Genomic DNA, 6,790 nt, shown 5'->3' on the forward strand with positions numbered 1-6,790 from the left:
GTTAAAAAGTTGAGCTTTTTTCAATAACTATCTGTATGGAAGCTATACATCCAGGTTCAGTCATGAATAGAATCAGAGATCATAGCTAAATTTCTTATTTATTTATCCACTACCTCCTAAGAAATATGTTGATGCTTGCCAGAACTGAGTTGAGATAGGTTCTGTCAGAGCAATGATAATATGAATTTTGCAGTCAAACTGAATGGGATAAATTCCTGATAACTTCAAGGTTTGTAAGTAACTTGGTTTCTTATGTTACCTAATTTAACTTTAATTTCTTCGTGTGTAAAATGAACATTTAAATTGCCAACTCACATATTATGAAGATAAAATAGCATAACCCAAGCAAAGTATGGTACCTAACATAAAGAAATTACTCATTAAATACTATAAGTAATTTATAATAGTAAATTATTTAAAAGTTAGACTGAGGGATTAAAATCATTTACATTTGCTTTAATTAGACTTCTCAACTCTTAGGAATTCTAGACAATTGGGTAATTAGGGAGAAAAAATAAGGAAAACAAACTTTCAAGTAGCTAGAATGTTGCTGATGTAATAAAATATAGTCTTTCTCTTTTTCCCTCTCTCTGCAAAGCAATATTTATCAAGAACAGTGTCTCTAGTCCTTTTATGAGATATTCACTTTATAAAGAAAGTCAAAGTACTCTCCTTCATTAAAAATTTCAAGCACAAAAATTTCCATCAATTTTAAGTATTAATTTATGTCTGACTCTCACTCCTTTATTTTTCTATTTTATATATTTATTTTGTTTTTTGTTTATATATTAATTTTGTATTTATATTTATAGTATAACTTACACTCATGAACCTACCACCTAAACAAGAAGAACTAAAACATTCATTGCCAAAATCCTTCAGTTCTCAATTTCTATGCTCCTCTCCAATTTACCTTCCTGCCTCCCTTCCAGAGGTAACCACCAACCTGGATTAGATGTGTGGTTTTTTATTTTTTTATTTTTTTTCTATTATTCTAAAGTATGTTTCTTTTTTGGTTGATGCTTTTTGCTGTTGTTGTTGTTGTTTAAATAGTTAACATCTTTAATGTGATTTTTTTCTTCCTATTTCAGGGTTGTTTGAAGGACATTAACGCCTAGTCAAGTTTCTTTGGAATCATCTAAAGGTATGTATGTATCTATTTGGAGAGTTTAGCTGGGATTTCTATGCACTAATTAATGAGTACTGAAACACCTTAGGATGTTGTTTTTGGGATTATTTATTGTACGATTGTGGACTTTAGGTACATTAAAGAATGGGAGCTGGGAGCACAGTACACACCCCTCCAGGTGCTAGTGACTGGCAAGTTTAGCAGAGGAAACCTGTAATTTTCAGCTTCCTTGTGCTCTTGATTTATGTGTCAGCTCTTGTCATCATCCTGCACAAGAGCATCTTGAGCAACAAAGGGCATCTTATGTGTTTGGGGACATCAGAAGTTATAACTGCATAATTAAATTACGAGATCCTTCTGCTGTGAAAGATGCTCTATCCCTTCCTAAAGATAACTATAAACTTTGTGCTGGGTCACCTACTGTCTCTAGTTTTTGATTAACAATCCAATCTAGAAACTCACTCTAGTGACCATGTAATTCCTTACATTATTATTACTATTATTATCATTACCATTATTATTATTTTGATTGCTGTTAAACATTAGAAAAATTATTTACATTGTTCTGTCAGAATTTTATTACTACAACTTATATAGGTTAATACATATTCTACAATACATTCATTCCTATTGTTTTATAATAGCAGCGTGCATGTGCGCGCGCACGCGCATGCGTGTGTGTGTAAATAAATAATTAATTACTTTATATAGACATACGCATGTGTATATTATATATATATATATATTACATTCTAACCAGCATTGTATGAGAGTTACAATTCCTCCAAATCCTTGCCAATAATACAATCAGTGTTTTTTGTTTGTTTGTTTGTTTTAGTTTTAGACATTCTAATAGGTAAAAACGGGTACCTCATGTTTTTAATGTGCATTAATGCCCATTCTTCTAATTACTAAAAATATTTAGCATATTTTCTTGTGAATATTCACATTCATATATATTCTATGGTAAAGTGTCTATTCAAATATTTTGTTTAATTTTGTACTTGGGTGATTTACTTCTTTTTACTGAGTAGAATCAGGTGTTTATATATTTTAAGTCCATGTCTGTTATCAGATAATATAATTTACATACATATTCTCCCAGTTTGTAGCTTGCTTTTCATTGTCTTAACAGACTTTCGAGGAGCCAAGATTTTATTTATGTTTTTATGAAGTGCATTTTATCAATTTGGTCTTTTACAAATTATGCTTTTGTTGTCATATCTGAGAAATCTTTGCCTAGCCAAAATCACAAAGGTTTTTCTCTATGTTTTGTTCTAGAAGTTTTATAGTTTTAAGTTTTTCATTTAGATAAATGATAAAATTTGAGGCAGTATCTATGTATGATAGAACATATGGATCCACGCTTCTTTTATTTTGCATATGGATATCCAGTTGTCACAAAACCATTTATTAAAAAAATATATATATATCCAATCTCCACTGAATTGGCTTTGCACCTTGTTAAAAATCAGTTTTCTATTATGTGTTTTTCTATTACCTGATTCTCTGTTCTATTCCATTGGACTATTTGTCTAACTTGACAGTGGTACCACAGTATTTTGATTACTTAGGTTTTATAATAAGTCTTAAAATTAGATAGTGTTGGTGCTCCAACTTTGTTAAATCAATGTGAAATAGGAAATATGTACCCAGAATGGTCAAAACAACTTTTTTCTGTTGCTGGTTTTAAAACTCATGTTTTACCTTTGAATTTTAAGAGCTTGACTCTTAAATTTTGAGTTGGCACAGCTTTTAAAAATGTTTATCTTTCTTGGTATTTATTGAATATCTAAATATATAAATCTATACCTTATATCAAATTTGTTAATTTTTCAGTATTTAATAAATGATTATCTTCCCTATTCTCTTTCTTCTTTTCTTCTAAAACTCTAATAACATTTGTCTCACTCTTTCATAATATCTAACACTTCTGTGATTCTGTTTATATTTTTCAATTCTTTTTATCTATTTCTCAGATTGGGTAGCATCTATTGAAATATTGTTATGCTCATTAGCCATCCATAAATTGCAATAATATTGTTGTCTATGCAATATATATATATATTTTTTTCATATATTTTATTTCAAGAATTCCCATTTGGTTAGTTTTGTCATTTTATTTTTCTATCTTTTCAGTCTTTAAGAGCAAAATTTAAAAAAAATATTTTTATTTTATATTATACTTCTTATTTAGATCATCATCAGGTTGTTCATATTAACTGTCTTTTCTCTTTAGGAAAGACTCCATTTACCTCATTCTTTAAATACCAAATTATTTTGGATTGTATTGCCAACATTTAAAATTTTATGTTGTGGAGACTCCAAATTCTGCTATTTTCTTCTAATTAGTGATGTTTCTTTTGTTTTAGCAGCAATTAACTTAGTTGGACATGAACTACAAACTGTTTCTTGAGAAGGAAGACCAAGCTTCAGATTGTTTACTTTTGCCTGAGGTTTACTGAGTCTTTTTTGCACATGTGTACTTCAGGGATTAGCCAACATGTTGTCAGACAGTACTTAAGATCTCCTCTTTAACTCTTTCTGTTTTTGTATGCTCCTCCATCGCCAATGGCCATTAATGCTCTAAATCAGTACTCTGATTGACATGGACAGAAAGCTTGCCGTTGTTTTTTTTTTTTAAATCCCAACACTTTGCAATTTCTGCAACTTCTCCCATCCTACAAGTGATGAAAAGGGGCACTTCCTTTTTATATATATCCTGCTCTGAAAGTGAAATCCCTATAAATAAAACTCCTCCTCTTCATTCTCTACTACCTTCAGATAGTTACTTTTTCTATTATGTTTAGATGTTACAGATGATATTTGCCATAACAGGAAAGTCACAGTATCCTACCATAGATATTTAACTTACAAAAGTGACTAAACTCCAATCCCTCCCACCCCCCAACACACACACACACACACACACACTAGTGGGATTCTTTTGATTTTGACTTTTTTTTTTTTTTACCATCAACAGTTAGATTACCCTCATTAGTAAGTTATCCTCGACTCCTAATTCAATTAAAAAAAAAAAAACAACCAAGAAACAACCAAATAAATACATTTAAAATTTCATCTTTTTGCATCTTACACCATTTGGGGAATATTTATTTTTTCTTTATGTATGTCCTTTAGCAGTCCATTTAGAGCAGAATTTTCAGTTGTAAGCTTTATGTATTATAAATATTTTATATTGCATTTATTTTTTATTGTGATAAGAACACCTAAAATTAGCTTTATCCCCTTAAAAAAAATTTAAATGGACAGTACAGTATTGTTAACTATAGCTACAATGTTGTATAATAGATTTCTAGATCTTATTCATCTTAAATAACTGAATCTTTCTATCTATCCACAATGAAATATCAATACATTTATTTTTGAAAGATGATTTTGCTGGATACACAAAACAACAGTTTGAACTTTTATTTTTTTAAGGTTTTATTTTATATTGTAGTATAGCCAATTAACAATGTTGTGATAGTTTCATGTGCGTAGCAAAATGACTCAACCATACATGTATGTGTATCCATTCTCCCCCAAACTCCCCTCTCATCCAGGTTTCCACATAATATTGAGAAGAGCTCCCTGTGCTATACAGTAGGTCTTTGTTCGTTATCCATTTTAAATATAGCAGTGTGTACATGTCAATCCTAAACTCCCTAACTCCCTTTCTCCCCACCCTTCCCTACAATGAGGTATCACCTCACACCAGTTGAAATGACTATCATTGGACTTCCCTGGTGGCACAGTTGTTAAGAATCCACCTGCCAATGCAGGGGACATAGGTTCAATCCCTGGTCAAGGAAGATCCCACATGCCATGGAGCAGCTAAGCCTGGGCACCACAACTACTGAACCTGCACTCTAGAACCCACAAGCCACAACTACTAAGCCCACATGCCTAGTGTACGTGCTCTGCAACAAGAGAAGCCACCAAAATGAGAAGCCCGCTCACCTCAACAAAGAGTAGCCTCCATTCGCCACAACTAGAGAAAACCCCAATGCAGCCAAAAATAATAAATAAATAAATAAATTAATTAATTTATTATTTTTTTAAAGAAATGACTATCGTCAAAAATATCCACAAACAATAAATGCTGGAGAGGGTGTGGAGAGAAAGGAACCCTACGACACTGTTGGTAGGAATGTAACTTGGTACAGGCACTATGGAGAACAGTATGGAGGTTCCTTAAAAAAACTAAAAATAAAGCTACTGTATGATCCTGCAATCCCACTCCTGGACATATATCCAAAAACAAAACATGGCCCAAAAGGATACATGCACCCCAATGTTCATTGCAGCACTGTTTACAATAGCCAAGACATGGAACAAACTAAATGTCCATCAACAGAAGAATTGATAAAGAAGATGGGTACATATATACAATGGAATATTACTCAGCCATACAAAGAATGAAGTAATGCCATTTACAGCAACATGGATGGACCTGCAGGTTGTCATACTGAGTGAAGTAAGTCTAACAGAGAAAGAGAAATATCATATGATATCACAGACATAGAATCTAAAAAGAAATGATACAAATGAACTTATTTACAAAACAGAAACAGAGTCACAGACTTAGAGAATGAACTTATGGATACACAATTATAAGTTAAATGTTGTTTTTATGTTCTCTCTGTGTAAATATTATTCCACTACTTTTTGGCTTCTATTTGTTGCTGTTGTTTTTGTTGTTGTTGCCACACATTCTGTTACTGTAGTGATAATTTTTCTAATTATGCCTTTCCCTCTGATTGATTTCAAAATCTTTTCTGTCTCAAATGAGCTTAGTTTCAGAAGACTCAGAAAACAGGGATATATGATGATTATTTATTTGATTCTGCCTTTGATATGATATTTTCCTTGGATCAGTAGAGTCATATTTTTTTTATCAGTTCTGGAAAATCCATAACTGTTTTTTCTTTACTTTTTCTTACCATTTTCTCACCATTTTTCCCTTTGGGTCCCCAGTCAGATATTTGATGAAACTTCTGATATTTTCTTTATTTTTAACCTCTCTTTTTTGTTTTTGATATTCTCATAGTTTTATTCTGCTTTATGAATGAATTTTTCATATATTTCTTCCAGATCATTAATTCTCTTTTCAGCGTCTTCACCCATACATGAACTTTTTTTTTTTTTTGGCCATGTCATGTGGCCTGTGGGATCTTAGTTCCCTGACCAGGGATCGAACCTGTGTCCTCTGCAGTGGAAGTGCAGAGTTCCAACCATTGAACTACCAGGGAAGTCCGTGAATCCATCAATGTTTTCAACAGCTATATAATACACTTCTAGAAATTTATTTGTTTGATTTTTCAAGTCTGACTCTTCATTGGAGACCATTTACCTATTTAGATTTGTAATTTCATTCATTATTTTTTAAAATATTTTATAAATAACAATTCTACTTTATGCAACTGAAACATACAGCATCCATCTACTGTCTTTGGTGTTTAGATTTCTTGTAACTTCTTTCTGTGTCTCTTATTCATAGTGGCTTGATTTCACTAAAGTCTGTTGGTATTTGGCAAATTATAGGTAGTAGATTGCATTTTTATACAATTCTTTCCCTGTGTTTAAGTTATTTTTCATGTGATCACAGTACCTTTTATAAGACACAGAATGTGTATCCTTATCTCTTTGTTATAAAGC

At 31.6% G+C, this 6,790-nt stretch overlaps 1 non-coding gene across 1 annotated transcript; it reads right to left on the reverse strand.

The window, feature by feature from the left end:
• Positions 1-6,311: 6,311 nt before the first annotated feature.
• On the reverse strand, positions 6,312-6,384 carry TRNAG-UCC (transfer RNA glycine (anticodon UCC)). The gene has a single exon. It is a non-coding gene; the product is annotated as a tRNA-Gly (tRNA).
• Positions 6,385-6,790: the final 406 nt, after the last annotated feature.

The sequence above is a fragment of the Lipotes vexillifer genome, unplaced genomic scaffold, assembly GCF_000442215.2.
Source record: "Lipotes vexillifer unplaced genomic scaffold, Lipotes_vexillifer_v1.1 scaffold1494, whole genome shotgun sequence".
Lineage (NCBI taxonomy): Eukaryota > Metazoa > Chordata > Mammalia > Artiodactyla > Lipotidae > Lipotes > Lipotes vexillifer.